Below are 17979 nucleotides of genomic sequence, written 5' to 3' on the forward strand. Positions count from 1 at the left end.
TGAAGGTGTTCATTCAGTGTCTACACTTAAACATTGTTATGCTGATTGCAAAGAACTCAGTTTGATGGGCTATCTTGAGTTTAAACACAAGGGGTTAGTTTTTATTAATCTAAAACCTCACCCAGGGTAAAGAAATTGAAAATATTTAAAAACATAAACACACCTTCACAAACGCACACGCACATATACATGTGCACACATACACGTGTATACACGCGCATGCGCACACGCACAAGCGTGCAAAGTTATAAGTCCTGCAGTAAAGTGAGTTAACCTTTTGACAAATTAGGATTCAATGATAAAAGGAAAAGAAATGGAGTTCAATGTTTATAATTCATAAAATCCCTACAATGCAGAAGGAGGCCATTCGGCCCATCGAGTCTGCAGCAACCACAATCCCACCCAGGCCCTATTCCCGTAGCCCCACATATTTACCCTGTAAACCCCCTGACACTAAGGGGCAATTTAGCCTGGCCAATCAACCTAACCGGTACATCTTTGGACTGTGGAAGGAAACCGGAGCACCCGGAGGAAACCCATGCAGACACGGGGAGAATGTGCAAAACTCCACACGGAGAGTGACTCAGGTCCCTGGCGCTGTGAGGCAGTAGCGCTAACCACTGTGCCACTGTGCCACAATTCCTGGTTTCTACTCTAGAATTACTGTTTTGGGATTTTGAGGTGTCCTCTGGAACTTCTCTGGTCCGTTCACCCCAGTAATATATAAGCCGGGAGAGTTACTTTCGATTGCAATTCTCTGTCTCTGTGACATATTCCATTGGAGATAGGGCTCAAAGCCTGAGACAGCTGGGAGAGACATGGCCTTACTGGTTCATCTGCAGACTTCTTCTAGACTGCTAAAAGCAACCAGGATGTTGTAATAAAAGAAATTTCAAAATTGTGATTCTGGTCACCCAATTTTCTCCCCATTATGTTTTGAGTATTCCTCAGTAGGTAATTGATTAGCTCATGTCTGGACAGACCTTGGCTATTGTGTATTGGCCGATGTGAGTTGTTTGTGTATATGTTCCAACCATTGCTTCTGAATCACCAAACTTCACTGTGATGAGCTAGACAGAATATAAGGCATTTAAAAAAAAAAATCTTCCATGTGGGTGTCACTGGCTATGTCTGCATTTTTACTGCCCCTTCCTATTTGTCCTTGAGAAGCTGGCTTCTGCGGTGCCTTCCTGGACCGCTGGAGTCCATGTGGTGGAAGTACATGCACAGTGTTGTTTGGGAGGGAGTTCCAGGATTTTGACCCAGTAACAGAGAATGAACAGCGATATATTTCTGAGGCAGGATGTTGAGTGGCTTGGAGGGGAACTTACGGTTGGTGGTGTTCCCATGTATCTGCTGCACTTGTCCTAGGTGGTAGAAGTCGCAGGTTTGGAAGGTGCTATCGAATGAGCTTTGATGAGTTTCTTCAGTGCATCTTTTAGATAGTACACACCGTTACCACTGTGTACCAGTGATGCGGATAGCGGATGTGGATGGGGTGCCAATCTACGGGCTGCTGTGCCCTGGATGGTGTCAAGCTTCTTGAGTATTCTTGAGTGTTGGAAATGAACTCATCCATACAAGTGGAGAGTATTCCATCACAAGCCTGACTTGTGCCTCATAGATAGATAGGCTTTGGGAAGTCAGCAATGAGTTACTTGGAATGTAGATTTTGTAATGCAAGTAATGAGAGTCAGTTCATCTTCGAAGTAATTCTTAACATCAACGGGTAGGAAAATAGGAACAGGAGGAGGCCATTTGGCCTTTTGAGACTGCTGTGCATTTATTATGATCATGGCTAATCATCCAACTCTACAGCCTGATTCCACCCTCCCCCAATTGACCAACTTGTAATTTAAGGTATGTCAGGTGACCTGTGGCAGCCATTTTAAGTCAGTGTCTTCTCTTGAAGGAAGTTCAATATATAACTAATACGGCACGGTGGCACAGTGATTAGCACTGCTGCTTCACAGTGCCAGGGACTCACGTTCAATTCCAACCTTGGGTGACAGTCTATGTGGAGTTTGAACGCTGTCCCCGTGTCTGCGTGGGTTTCCTCCAGTTTCCTCCCACAGTCCAAAGATGTGCAGGTTAGGTTGATTTGCCATGCTAAATTGCCTTCCTGAGGTGCCTTTCTGGACCACTGGAGTCCATGTGGTGTAAGTACATGCACAGTGTTTGGGGGGGGAGTTCCAGGATTTTGACCCAGTTACAGAGAATGAACGGCGATATATTTCCGAGTTAGCATGTTCAGTGGCTTGGAGGGGAACTTGCGGTTGGTGTTTTTCCCATGTATCTGCTGCACTTGTCCTAGGTGGTAGAGGTCGCATGTTTGGAAAGTGCTGTTGAATGAGCTTTGGTGAATTTCTTCAGTGCATCTTTTAGATAGTACACACCGGTACCACTGTGCACCAGTGATGCGGATAGCGGATGTGGATGGGGTGCCAATCAAGCGGGCTGCTGTGCCCTGGATGGTTTACCAGTATAAACAATAATCTAAAAGAAATGGAGAATGATACAATTTAAAATAACATGAGTAAGTATTTTTTTTGGCACTGGAATATACTTTTTTTCGACCAAGTCACTGAGGACATGAAGCGGTTCTTCCTGTGAGTGAGCGCGCTCTGAATCAGCGTGGACGAGTGAGTAGAAATGATTGTAGCGTCTCTCCATGGGTGGCGCTGAAGCCCTTTGTAAACTTGAACCATTGCCTGACGCTGGAAAGCACTCGCTGAAGCTGAAAAGTGGAACACCTGCCTCATCTACACTGAATGCACTGGTCTGTCTGAGCTGGGGCTGTAGCCAGCCACTTCATAGCCTGTGCGTTCACTTGGTTTGTTTTTACTGCATTAACTCGATGGTTAAGCACATTCATATATGCACAGACAGGAGGCAGAACACAACTGTGCAGTTTGAGGTAAATGGTGCATCATTCTTCCAAAGACAGTTGCAAAGCAGCACCTTCAACGAACCCTGCGTGGTGCAAATTGCTGTCAGTTTTGTACCCTTCTGGTACTTCCGTGGTGCGTTGCAAGCAAGCAGTGAATTGGGCAGGTGCCAGCAAAGTTGATGTTCAATTTTCGTACAGATGCAAAGCTTTTCTTCTTGCTGCAGGAGCCCTGTGCCACTCAAAGTGCGGACCTTTTGTGTTGCTGCATGGAACACCTCACCAACATCAAGCCTTCTCTTGTCAAGCATTTTGGGGTCAGATGCAGGGCAAGGCTGCTTCTCCACTTTGTCAAAAGATACATTTCCTCTTCCGTCCTAAACAACAAATTCTTATTATCTATGCAACTGAATTCCACTCCAAGACTAACATTGTCCCGTATCTCGAGTCTGCCGAGCATCTCTCTCACATGGAAACATAGAAACTAGGAGCTAGAATAGGCCATTCGGCCCTTCAAGCCTGCTCCGCCATTAATTATGATCATGGCTCATTATCAAATTTAATATCCTGATCCCCCCCTTCCCCCCCATATCCCTTGAGCCCTTTAGCCCCAAGAGCTATATCTAATTTCTTCTTGAAATCACACAATGTTTTAGCCTCAACTACTTTCTGTGGCAGTGAATTCCACACATTCACCACCCTCTGGGTGAAGAAATTTCCCCTCACCTCAGTTCTAAAAGGTTTATCCCTTATCCTCAAACTATGACCCCTAGTTCTGGACTCCCCCACCATTGGGAACATTCTTTCTGAATCTACCCTGTCTAATCCTGTTAGAATTTTATGAGTTTCTATGAGATCCTTTCTCACCCTTCTAAACTCCAATGAATACAATCCAAACTGACTTTGTCTCTCCTAATATGACAAACCTGCCATCCCAGAAATCAGCCTGATAAACCTTCACTGCACTCACTCTATAGCAAGAAGATGTGGGCATTGCTGGCTGGACCTGCATTTGTTACCCTTCAGATTAACCAACTTCAAATGTTAGAGAGATGATGGTACAAATTTATAGCAACTAGAAGCAGGAGTAGGCCATTTGGCCCTTTGAGCCTGCTCTGCTATTCATTTTGATCATGGCTGATCATCAAATTCAATATCCTGATCCCCCTTCCCCCCATATCCCCTGATCCCTTTAGCCCCAAGAGCTTTATCTGACTTCTTCTTGAAATCACATAATGTTTTGGCCTCAACTACTTTCTGTGGTGGTGAATTCCACACATTCACCACTCTCTGGGTGAAGAAATTTCTCCTCATATCAGTCCTTATCTTCAAACTATTCCCAGAAAGGCTACAAATTGATTTGATTTGTATGTATGTCTATAAGTAGCACCCAAACACAAGTCCCCTTCTTTAACTTTTATCTCTCGGCAAACATCTCCATGCACTTAAACAAAGTTTTAAAAAATCACATTTTCAAACAGGGAAGACATAGCCATGCATACAGTGGTGAAGATGGGTTGCTGATTTTGCTTTTGGGATTTCTAAGTGACCTGACAATCGAGCAAAAAACAGAAATAACAGTATTGGCGAACTAAGGATCAGCATGTATTTAAATATAAAGTAGGTTGAAGTCAACAGAGCAAAAAGAAAAGGTAGCCAGAGGCTTCTGCTCCGCACAGGAGAAACAACATATGCATATTTTAGCATGGTATGAAGGATATTTTTGTCAGAGGTTGCATTATTCAGCCCATGCAGATGCGATGCATCCTTCTTTTATTTTACTATTACCTTGACGTTGCTTATGGTGAATCTGAACAGATACCATATTTAATATACTATTTTGTTATGCACATATATATATAAAAAAATAAGTGGTTTTGTGGTGCAGTGGGTTAGCTTCTCTGTCTCTGAGCCAGAAGATCCGGGTTCGAGTCCCACCCCAGGACATGATGGCCAAGGAAGGTGTGTTCATGACGCGGTCAAACAGGTTGAGTGTCAACCTGCAAATCCTTCTGAACGTGCCAATAGTTGCAGTAAGACTGGGCGAGAGTCCTGGTCAGCCATGTTTGACGTGGAGTGGCGCCCCACAAGATATAAGCCCTTGGCGACAGACTAGCCACCTGCTCCCAGAAAAACCTCACTATGGAAATGGAGGAAAGTCTGCCTTGTGCACCACGAGGTGCAGGAAGAGAAACAACAATACATATATTATATATATATAAAACATGTAGCTATTACATGAATATACTATCCTATAGGATTATTCCCTTGACATTGTTCGCTGTGAATCTGGATACATACTGGGTAGGATTTTCCAGCCGTGCTCACCCCAAGACCGGAAAATCCCACCCGAGGCCAACAGATCTTTGCATGGTCCGTACCCCGCCTGCTACGGTTCCCATGGCGGGTGGGATGGGAAAATTCCACACTCTATTTTATATTGTGAACTCAGTAAGGTTCAATGGCAGCCACCTTTATTGTCTTAGTAGAGAGGAGGGTTTCCTTTTCCTCTCTAAGCAGGCTCACTTTCTATCCACTATTTTCTTCCTGCCTCAATCTTCCCCGTTTATAGTTGCCCGTCACCCCTCCATTCCCCATGTCACATTATTCACTCTCTCTGCCACACTGTGCTTTCAGGTAGGAATAGTGATAGATTAATGAAGCCAAAGAATTACTTCCCCTGAGTAGAGACACGCAAGGCTCTGCCACTTTCCTTTTGAAAATATGATTTTTCGACCGGATGTTTTACAATTTGAATTGTGGCAGAGCAAAGTGCCTGAAAATGCAAGGCCGCATTCCAAGGTGAGGGTGAGAAACAAACAAATCATCCTGAAGCAAGTGTGAAGAGCGAGACATTTCCTATAACTCAGGCATCCATTGAAACTTGTAACTGTTTAAGGAAGAGATATTAAAAATGCAAAGTACTGAATATTGAAACAATGGCTGCCATTAACACATAGACCCAAACCCTCTTGGGTATACAAAATGGGTGAAGTATTTCAAGCCAAGGCTGCCCAGCTACTTTAGAAAGATTACATGTGGCACAGGAAGTGTCGGGATAATATTCAGCAAAGGAAACAGTGGAGGGCAGCTCTTTCTCCTCCTCTCTCTTTTGGATTAAGCATGTCACACAGTTTGAGAAGCCAACTCTGCCAGAAACCCATCAGTGAAGTGAGATCTCGTAGTAACTGTAATATCTTTCTACACCTAACTGAATCCAAGAAACCAGCTAACTAAATTGGCCATGGTATTTGAAGTCTACACCTCAAGGACAATCAAAGGACACGTTCTAGTATATCTGACTATTGCTAAGGTTGATGAATCAGGTATTGGAGAGCTTGTCCAGGTGTGTAGTGTACCCAGATGCCACCTAGTTTACAGTAACACCTGGGAACTCACTTAGTGCAATTGGAAGCCCTCTTCCAGAAATTACAGTCAGATGGCCTAGTGGTCAATCCCGCAAAGAGCAAGCTTACTAAGGATCTGGTGACCTATCTAGGATATCTGGGTCAAGAACGCCAGTGTTGCAAAGGTAAAAGCAATAGTAGGGTTACCCATTCCCACAACAAAATGATAAATCATGAGATTTTTTTCAGGATGTGTGAGTTCCACCACTTATCCGTATCAAATTTCAGCACCGTCACTGCCCAGCTGACAGACATACTACAGAAAAAAAAACAAAAGTAGTGTGGACCTAGAAATGCCATGCGCCTTTTGAAAAGGTGAAACCTGTTTTGTTAGATGAACCCGTTCTCAACTTTAGCCAAGCATAACCATTAATGCTCATGAACATGGGGTAGGGACTGTCTTCCTCTGGGAGGACAAATCAGGAAAAGAGACATAGATTGGATACTTCTCCAAAAAACGTAGGCTCCAGAGTGGAAGGAGAACAATGAGTAACGTTGTCTTTCTCAACTCCCGAGCAGGAATGTACACAAAACAATCAAATGTTTCCTTTTGCTAAATGCAAATACAGTACAGGATAAAACCATTGATAGCGGGGTCAGCACTGGTCTCTGCTTTCATCGGATTCAGCACCATAAAAGTCCCTCAATCTATTTCTGAAGATGGCCAAAGTGAATAGGGGGGAATTACAGGATGAAATATGGAATAATAGACCTATTGAGCGGGAATGCAAGATTATAATCCAGTCAACAGATAAATGTCTGATATTGAATGATGGCTTTACCACACTGTTTGTTTTATACACAATGTGCACTTCACAGACTTTTAAAATGCATTATTTTACATTCAACACAGTTCTGAGGCTAAGGTGGTGTGAATCATCGAAACTTAGAAACTAGAAGCAGCAGTAGGCCATTCGGCCCCTCGAGCCTGCTCCGCCCTTCACTCTGATCATAGCTGATCATATTCAATATCCTGATCCCCCCCTTCCCCCCATATCCCTTGATCCCTCTGGCCTCAAGAACAATATCTAAGTCCTTGTTGAAACCAGACAACGTTTTGGCCACAACTACTTCCTATGGTAGTGAATTCCACACATTCACCACTCTCTGGGTGAAGAAATTTCTCCTCACCTCAGTTCTAAAGGTTTATCCCGTATCCTCAAACTATGACCTCCTTTGACAAGGCAACAAAAGGATTGCAGGTGACTTCTCTCTCCACAGATGCTGCCAGGCCTGCTGAATATTTCCAGCATTTTTTACTCAAATGCAATAATATGATTGTCAAGTATGATGTTAGTGTACCTTTAAGAGGTTTTTAAAAAAATCACGGTCACAGCCTTAGGTGATGGGCGGCACAGCGGTTAGCACTGCTGCCTCACAGCGCCAGGAACTAGGGTTCAATTCCGGCCTCGGGTCACTGTCTGTGTGGAGTTTACACATTCTGCCCGTGTCTGCATAGGTTTCCTTGGGTGCCCCGGTTTCCTCCCACAATCCAAAGATGTGTGGGTTGGGTTGATTGGCCATGCCAAATTGACCCTAGAGTCAGGGGGATTAGCAGGGGTAAATATAAGGGGTTACGGGAATAGGGCTTGGGTGGGATTGTGCTCTGTGCAGACTCGATGGGCCAAATGGCCTCCTTCTGCACTGTAGGAATGCTATGATTCCATTATGATATTTTGTTAGTGGAAGATTAGAAAAAAACTGTGTGCAGGTCAGATGACAAGGGTTGTTTTTAGTTTAGTTTTGGCTGCAGTGTTAGTCTTAGAAGCAAGTCAGAAAAAAGTCTCTTTCTCTCTCTTTATTTTTTAAAGTTTTACCTGTTAGCTGAAAACACATTTGGTGGCTGCAGTAAAGAATCTATGTTTTGGTGTTTTTGGGGAGCTGAAGACTACAAGCTGTCTTCAAGATCATTTGGAATCAGCATTTAACCCAGGGAAGTGGATTCCAGCATCATGTGAGTTTTAGCCAGTGCAGTGATAAATCTGTTAGAAGGGTTTTGTTTATTGGATGTTGGTTTGGTTGGAACATCAGATATATTCATTAGGGTTATACACTGGCTGTTCTGTTTTTGTTTGTAATTGGTAAAAGTTCTTGCTAATTTTCTGACTATACATGTTAACTATATTCTTAAATAAACGTTGTTTGATAAAAACCCCCTCGTGTATCACTTGAATCATACCTGAAGTGAAACATCTTATGCTTATTGTAGCCAAATTCATGATGCAAAGCTAATGATTCAGGTGGGCTTTATAAAACACTTTGGAGTTTCTAACCTGAACCATAACGAAATATCTTCAGAACCTTAATCAAAACTAGAACAAACTTTCTTATCATCATGACTCAACAGGTAGACATGATGTCCAGTGCGAAACTGAGCCACATAAATGACAAATGTCCCAGTTTTACTCCACGGTTTTTACTAAGAGAGCTGGCTTCTGTCAAAGTAGTGATAGAGGTGCTACTATTGACCTCACAGTCCCTGGGCTAAGGAATAAAGAAAGATCAGTCACTTTTACAGCTATCCAGTGGCTTTTTTGAGCACGGCAGCCAATTTGATGTTTTGTGCTACAGGTCCGTAACTTCTAGAAATTGGATTGAGACAGCCAAAATTCAATTTAGAGGAAGTCATTCCTCTGGGGAGATTTAAGTCCAGGTCGGTATTTAACCCGGCACACTGCCAAGTCTTCTATGTTTTTCTTGTTGTCCTTTTCTTAGTCAACTCTCCTTCAAAGTTTGTTTCTCAAAATTATCTCTACTTATACTGAAAGTGTCAGGTGGAGGCCATTTTGCAACAGTTCAAACTGTGACTTAAAAAGGGTACCTGACTCATATTCTCTGGAGTCACTGAGTGTCAAACATGCTTGGAAGGTTAATCATGATCATTGCACACCATAGACCAGTTAGCCTAACATCTATTATCGGGAAAACACTGGCATCCATTGTTCGGGAAGTCATAGCGGGACAGTTAAAAAATCCAAATGCCATACAGCAGAGTTGGCATGGTTTTATGAAAGGAAAACAGTATTTGCAAAGATTGGTAGAGTTCTTTGAGGATGTAACAAGCATGGTGATAAAAGGGGAACCAGTAGATGTTATGTATATGGACTTCCAAAAGGCATTCAAAAAGGTGCCACATAAAAGGTTTAAATCGAGCTCATAACAGGGCCCCGTTGCACTTGCTGGAAGTGACATCCATTCATAAGCAGGAACCCATTCACTGCAAGCCTTGTGCTTTTCTGAATTATCCGGGTGCTTTGAGAATTGGTCTCCAAGGAACACCTTGGCCAATCAGAGTCGACTTGCCAACCAAAGCATACACTTTTGTCCTGTAACAAAAATTGTCCTGATTCTTTTAACTGTAATATTCATGCTGAGTGTGAGATGAAAAGCTTCAACAACATGTGTCTCTTTTCAGCAATACTCAGGTTGTGATAAACCAAACAACTGTTTGGACATGGATGGATTGGGTGAGTGGGAAAAGATTTGGCAGATGGAGTATAATGTGGGAAAATGATTTGATTTATTTTTGTCACATGTATTGGGATACAGTGAAAAGTATTGTTTCTTGCACACTATACATACAAAGCATACTGTTCATAGAGTACATAGGGGTAAAGGAAAGGAGAGGTTGCAGAATGTAGGGTTACAGTCATAGCTAAGGTATAGAGAAAGATCAGCCTGATATAAGGTAGGTCCATTCAAAAGTCTGATGGCAGCAGGGAAGAAGCTGTTTTTGAGTCGATTGGTACGTGACCTCAGACTTTTGTATCTTTTTCCCGACGGCAGAAGGTGGAAGAGAGAATGTCTGAGGTGTGTGGGGTCCTTGATTATGCTGGCTGCTTTTCCTAGGCAATGGGAAGTGAGTCAATGAACGGGAAGCTGGTTTGCGTGATGGACTGGGCTACATTCACAAAGCTTTATGGTCTTGGGTCATACCAAGCTGTGATACATTCAGAAAGGTGAGGTTGTCCACTTTTATAGGAAGCCCAGAAGAGCAGAATATTAATTAAATGGAGAAAGCCTGCAAAATGCACCAATACAAAGGGATCTGGGTGTTCTTACATATGAATCACAAAAGGTTAGCATGCAGGTACAGCAAGCAATTAGGAAAACAAAAGGAAGGTTAGTCTTTATTGCAAGGAGGGTGGAATATTAAAGTAGGGAAGTCTTGCATCATTGCACCTAGAGTGCTGCAAATTAGGGTTCAAGGAGGAAGATAGCTGCAATGGAGAGAGTTCAGAGAAGGTTCACTAGCTTGATTCTTGGGATGAAGTGTCTTTCTTCTGCAAAACGATTGAAGAGATGAAGCCTATTGTCACTGAGGGGGCTTGGCAGTATGAGGGCGGAGGGGATGCCTCCCCTCTCTGCAGGAATCTAGAATTAGGGGATGCCATTTTGGAATCCGGGATCTCCCATTTGAAATGGAGATGAGGAGGAATCTCTTCTCTCACAGGATATTTGAAATTTTCTACTCCAGAGAGCAATGGAGGCTGGGTCATTGAATATGTTCAAGGCTGAGTTTGACAGAAATTTGATCTAGATGGGAAGTCAAGGGGAACGGAAGGCAGACAGGAAAGTGGAGTTGAGGCTATGATCAGAGCAGTCTAAAGGACAGATCAGGCCCGATGGGCCGAACGGCCTACTTCTGCTCCTATTTCTTGTCTTCTTATGTTTTAATGGGTAACAAAAAATATTTGAGAAGAACAGACAGGTCAAGTAAACGCATCTAATGAAGGGTTTAGTTTGCAATGCAACAGCCAATTTCAGTGCAATTTACAAGCCAGTTATTATAATTCAGCCCTTATTGCATCCTATCAACTTGATTCAGTGTTATTCAACCCTCCTGAATATCAGAGATGACCTACTTGACTTCACGGTCCAATGTAACATCTATTGACAGTCAATTAGATTTCTTGAGAGTTGTAATATGACAAGTTATAAATATTTAATTATGTTGATTTCCTGCAGTTGTTATGTCAGCATCAGCAGTGCAAAACATATCCGCAGTAAATCTGATATTTTCCATTTGTCAAGTATATGCAATTTGACCTCTGTGTACAGGAATCTGTGCACAGGAATCTGTCTTGCCTACAGGATCTGTGTAGAGGATCTGTGTACAAGATCAGTCTACGGGACCACTGTACAGGATCTGTGTACAGGATCTGTGTACAGGATCTGTGTACGGAACTTCTCATCAGCTGGAACTCAAAAGCAAGATGTCTTTGCAGGCCATTGCACCAACTGGTGTGAGACTGTGTCGTGCCAACCCAAAAGCCTCAAGGCTGGATCTTGCTTTGAGGTGGTTTAGATCATCTGAACTGTAACAGCAGTCTGGCTGCTAAAATTGGGCTACAGAGAGAAATCACAATCAGTATAGAATCATAGAATTATACAGCGCAGAAGAGGCCCTTCAGCCCATGGAGTCTGCACCGACATATTAGAAACACTTAACCTCCCACCTAATCCCATGTACCAGCACTTGGCCCATATCCTCGAATGTCATGATGTGCCAAGTGCTCATCCAGGTACTTTTTAAAGGTTGCGAGACATCCCGCCTCCACCACCCTCCCAGGCAGCGCATTCCAGATCGTCACCACCCTCTGGGCAAAAAGGTTTCTCCTCACATCCCCTGAACCTCCTGTCCCTCACCTTGAACTTGTGCTCATCTACTCCTGAGTGGTATCCCGTGACTCCTGTTCCAATGTGCTTCCTTTGGCTTAACTCAATCAACAAATTGAGGGATGAATTAAAAGACAGTCTCATTATAGGAATGCCACATTGAAGTAAACAGAATCTCAAAGGGAAATTAAAGCATTACAACCAAATGTGATTTAAGGGGCTGATGAAACATACCAGTGCCCACTGGGCACGGAAGGCCTCGAATGGGGCTGGCAGACACGGTGTGCTCCCTCTCTAGAGACACCTGGCCGCAAACGTAGAGGATGACCCCAGCCACACCCCCTCCCCAACAACCTGCTGTCTGGACCTATTAATGACCAACTTGCCTGTGAAGAAGGTCTCCTCCCTCCCTGTCACCCCTCTGCCCCAGCCCTCACGCGTGGGATGCCCAAAAAACCAGGACAGTCTAGGACAACTTACATCAATGTGGGCCACAGACTTCACCAGGCCAGAAAAGACACATGCATCTTGGGAGTTGATGAACCAACGCGACCCACAGTTGTACGGAACTGCTGCGTGCAGCACCCTTCACCCCAGGTCCCCGATGGTCAAGGAGATTGCAATATGTGAGTGTGTGTATATGTAAGTCTAAAGGACATGAGGATATGATTGGGCTGTGATGCCCCTGGGGTAAAATAACCTGATGTGCAGTTTGGATACCCTTAGAAACTGGTCCCAACATAAATCAGTGGCTTCAGGATAGAAGTGGATAATGGGCTAAAAGACATTGGGAAAATAAAAGAAAGCGTGTATATAATAAACGTAATGGATGCGGATCTGTCCTGATTATAGTTCCTGAACTATTAATAACAGGAAAGTCATTGGCCTACGCAGTGGCGTAATGGTGTTGTCGCTGGACTAGTAATTCAGTGACCCAGGGTAATGCTCTGGGGAGGGGTGTTCAAATCCCACCACGGCAGATGGTGAAATTTTAATTCAATAAAAACCTGGAATTAAAAGTCTAATGATGATCATGAAACTATTGTTGCAAAAACCCATTTGGTTCACTAACGTCCTTTAGGGAAGGAAATCTGCCATCCTTATCCGGTCTAGCCATGCATGTGACTCCAGACCCACAGCAATGTGGTTGACTCTTAAATGCCCTAAGGGATGGACAATAAATGCTGGCTCAGCCAGCGTCGTTCACATCCCATGAACAAATGATTAGCTACGCTCAGTCAGAACAGTGACCTGATGCTGCAACTGGATCTGGGCAGGAGTATTGTTGTTCTATTGTTCCTAATTATTGGAATATTGGACTGTTGTTCCTAATTGGCACATAGTGGCTCCCATTGGAAGGTAGGTGCATATTGGCACTGGGGTGAGTTCAGGCTGAGGCTTGCCCTTTGATATGCTCCACTGTCAAATTGTACACGGACGGTTGCTGTCGGGGGATCTGGAAGAGGTAGCAGAGAGTGATTGCTATAGCATGGAGCTTTGGCACAATTAGAACATAAATATTGTTAGGAGGGGAGAAAAATGCCAGAAAGAGTATCTATTCAATTGCCTTGATGCACAGGGGCAGCATTGATGGATTAAAAGCTGAAGTATCAAATGTAACAAAATTACAATTTAACGGACTGAGATATTGATAGAAAGTGCACAAGCGTGATTTCTTCAAAGCACTCCTGAATCTCAATCAACAGTGCAATATCTGCGCTGTCGTATGGTGATGAACAGTGAGGAGTTAGATCCTCTAAAAATGTCAACAGGTTGAATTCGGATAATACTGTGTCTCGCCAATGACATAATCCTGCCAACGTAATGAAACCAGATGCGGTATTTTATTGAGTACTATACTATAAGCACCAACTGTTTTGTAGAATCTTATCTAACCGGTTATTCTTTACATCTGAGTTTTTAAGATGGTCAGGACCCTCCCCACCCCCCACCCGCAGGATCAAGTCCCACCTTAGAGAACTGCCAGTCAATCAGATTGGTCGGCAGCTCTTCAGCCCCTCCAGCAACAGCATAGCAGTGGCCGGAAGAGGAACTGCACAGAGCTGCCCCAGACTAAGGCGGAGTTTTCCGACATTTCCCGCCGGTGGTTGTTGCGAAGCTGGGCTGAGCGAAAACCTGACGGCACGGTGGCACAGTGGTTAGCACTGCTGCCTCACAGCTCCAGGGATCCGGGCTCAATTCCCATTTTGGGTCACTGCCTGTGTGGAGTCTGCACATTCTCCCTGTGTCCGTGTGGGTTTCCTCCGGGTGCTCCGGTTTCCTCCCACAGTCCAAAAGACGTGCTGGTTAGGGTGCATTGCCCATGGTAAATTCTCCCTCAGTGTACCCGAACAGGCGCCGGAATGTGGCAACGAGGGGATTTTCACAGTAACTTCATTGCAGTGTTAATGTAAGCCTACTTGTGACACTGATAAATAAACTTTGAAACTTTAACTGAAGGGAATCCCATCCCTGCAATTTCGTGCTTCCACATGGAACTGACCTGGGTTTCGGCAGTGGGGAGAGGTGGGGTGGGTTGGGTGGATATAAAATTCTGGCCATAGTGTTGTTCACCAGAACAGGTTATTCAGATTCCTTTCCAACAACTGTAGAGCACTCAGCAACCTGTGCTGTTAGTAACAGCTCCCATGGTTGTCAGTTGTGTAATGTTCAATTAGTTGAAATCCTAGTCATTATATAGTCTGTCCCACATGCAGAGCATCTCAGCACAAAAAAGCACTTCTGAGGCGCTCCATAATTGCACATGGTACAGGGGAAGATGTCAGCACTCTTTCTTATCTCACTCAGTTGTCACTTGTCATAGTGTGTTGGGACTGTTTAAAGGCTGTTCGTAAGAAGGCATTTAATATCTAACTCCCCTTTGTGCGGAATCCTAATGTTCAATTCCGCTGATATTACTCACGGGCTGTGGGCAGCAGTCTACATTCTGACAAATACTGCGGATGCTGGAATCTGAAACAGAAACAGAAAATGCTGGAAAACCTCGGCAGGGTCTGACAGCATCTGTGGAGAGAGAATAGAGCCAACGTTTCGAGTCCGGATGACCCTTTGTCAGAGCTAAAGACAAGGAAAATAGAGCATGATTCATAGGATGAGGGTGGGGGTGGGGGGCTGTAATTGGACAAAGGGAATGTCAATGGTGATGATAAAAGCTGAGAATGGTGCTAAGAGCGTCCATTAAGAGATCAGAATGCGTGAATGGCAGTACAAAAGTAGAGATTGTCAGAGGACAACCTGAGGAATTTAGATGGGGAAGGGGGTGGGGGTGTTGGGGGGTGGGGGGCATTGAGGGTGTTGATGGGAGGGGTCCACATTCTACATTCTTGGATCCATTAAGGTTTCCTGGCGCCGAACTCTCAATTTCCTTTACCTAGAGGCTCCAAATGGTTAAAAAGGGCAGTTGTTTGCAAACAAAGACCTCCCATTATAACACCGAGGAATTATGTGAGGTAATACAAGTCACGCTGGTGAAGAAAGGTGAAGCAAATATAATGATTTGTTTAAACCTGACCTGATTGTGTTTCAATTTCTTCTACATTATTGTCAAATCTATTAGATACACCTTTCAATTCTCCTCTGATTCTTTATCCATCGGATATGACCATGTCACGTATGTACTTGCCACATTATCATTACCTCCTTCCCATCCCATCACTGGTGCTGCAGTAGGAGCAAGATTTACTTTTTCATTCATGGGATGTGTGCGTCGCTGGGCTGATCCAGCATTGGTTAGCCATTCCTGCTTGCCCTTGGACTGAGGGGCTCCTTTGGACATTTCAGGGGGATTTAAGAGTCAACCACTACAGGTAAGGATAAGGGCACCAGTGAACCAGATGGGTTTTTACAACAGACGACAATGGTTTCATAATCCTCGTTAGACTTTTTAAAACCAAAATGTCTAATGATGACCATGAAGCCATTGTCGATTGTTTTAAAAGCCCATCTGGGTGGCACAATGGTTAGCACTGCTGCTTCACAGCACCAGGGACCCGGGTTCGATTCCCAGCTTGGGTCACTGTCTGGGCGGAGTCTGCATGTTCTCCCTGTGTGTGCGTGGGTTTCCTCCGGGTGCTTCGGTTTCCTCCCACAGCCAAAAGACATGCTGGTTAGATGCATCGGCCATGCTAAATTCTCCTTCGAACAGGCGCCGGAGTCTGGCGACTAGGGGCTTTTCACAGTAACTTCATTGCAATGTTGATGTAAACCGACTTGAGACTAATAAACTAAAATAGAAACTTTGAACAGTGCAGAAGAGGCCATTCAGCCCGTTGAGTCTGCACCAACTTGGTGTCAAAATACCCAGGCCCTCTCCCCTGCTCTAATCCCATAATCCCACACAATTACAATGGCCTATCCACCTAACCTGCACTGTGGGAGAAAACTGGAGCACCCGGAGGAAGCCCATGCAGACATGGGGAGAACATGCAGTCTCTGCACAGACAGTGGCCCGAGGTCAGAATCGAGTCTGGGTCTCTGGTGCTGTGAGGCAACAGTACTAACCACTGTGCCACCGTGCCGTCCTGGCTGACATCCAGATTATAAAATGGAACATGGGGGAGATGATGGCAGAGGCACAATGTAATGACTGACTGCCTCCTGTGCTATACCAACATGCAAAACCTATTTGGAAGCCAAGTTGTGGTAGCCTTTCTACTCACACAACCCGAGAAACTACTGTTTGTGGCATTAATGGACGATCGGTTTATAAATCCGGTTTTATTTTAAGAAATAGTGAACACCGGAATGTCATATGAATCTACTGAATATTAACCTGCCAGAAGTGCTGGAAGATAAAGGAGAAAGTCATAGTGAGGGCTCCATTCCCAAATACATTCTGAACATTTCTATTGCTTTTCAGTGCTAAAAATCATTTACCTTACTAGGGGATACTGAATGTTTTCAATTATTTCTCTCTTGCACCTGACAAGATGTCACTCAACTGATACCAGCTCCCAGATTCCTCCTGCAAGAGGGTCTGAGGGTGTTTCAAGTTGACTGACATCTGAGTCAGGGGAACATCACAACATTGGGCCTTATTCGATTGACTGCCATTCACTGACCAACACTGTGCCTCTCGTTATCTGCTGTGATTACCACTCAGTAATCACATTTCGAATCTGGCTTTGTGAAGCAGGAATGTGAAAAGGTACATTTTATATTCGAGATGCTTTCAATTTTGTTCCAAAGTTGCTGGAATGGTTGAAGTGACCTCTGGAACAATCTGTTGGCCAAGCCTTAAATTTCATAGACTCTACAGTGCAGGAGGAGGCCATTTGGCCCATCGAGCCTGCACCAACAACAGTCCGCCTGATAGATGACGGAGGGTGATGACATTGTTTAGCTTAGCTATCTCATCTAGCTTTATAAATTGGCAGTCAGTGACTTGTGGGGTTCCACAGGGACCTGTGCTCGGACCCCAACTGTTCACATTATATCTTAACAATTTGGAAGAAGGAACTAAATTTATTATCTCCAGATTTGCAGATGATACAAAGTTGGGTGGGAGGGTCAGCTGTGAGGAGGATGCAGAGATGGTTCAGCGTGATTTGGACAGGCTGAGTGTGTGGGCAAATGCATGGCAGATGCAGTATAATGTGGATAAATGTGAGATTGTCCACTTTGGTAGCAATAATAGGAAGACAGATTATTACTTGAATGGGCGTAAATTGAGAGAGGTGGATACTCAGAGGCCTTGGTGCCCTCGTGCATCAGTCGCTGAAAGTAAGTGTGCAGGTACAACAGGCAGTGAAGAATGCAAATGGTATGTTGGCCTTCATAGCAAGAGGATTTGAGTATAGGGATCTGGATATTTTGTTGCAATTGTATAGAGCGTTGGTGAGGCCACACCTGGAGCATTGTGTGCAGTTTTGCTGTCCTTATCTGAGAAGGATGTCCTTGCTATCAAGGGAATGCAGCATAGGTTTACCAGGCTGATTCCTGGGATGGCAGGTCTGTCACATGAGGAAATACTAAATCCGTTAGGATTATATTCACTGGAGTATTAAGAGTGAGAGGGGATCTCATCGAAAATTACAAAATTCTAAC

This window comes from Mustelus asterias, chromosome 22, assembly GCF_964213995.1.
Source record: "Mustelus asterias chromosome 22, sMusAst1.hap1.1, whole genome shotgun sequence".
Taxonomy (NCBI): Eukaryota; Metazoa; Chordata; class Chondrichthyes; order Carcharhiniformes; family Triakidae; genus Mustelus; species Mustelus asterias.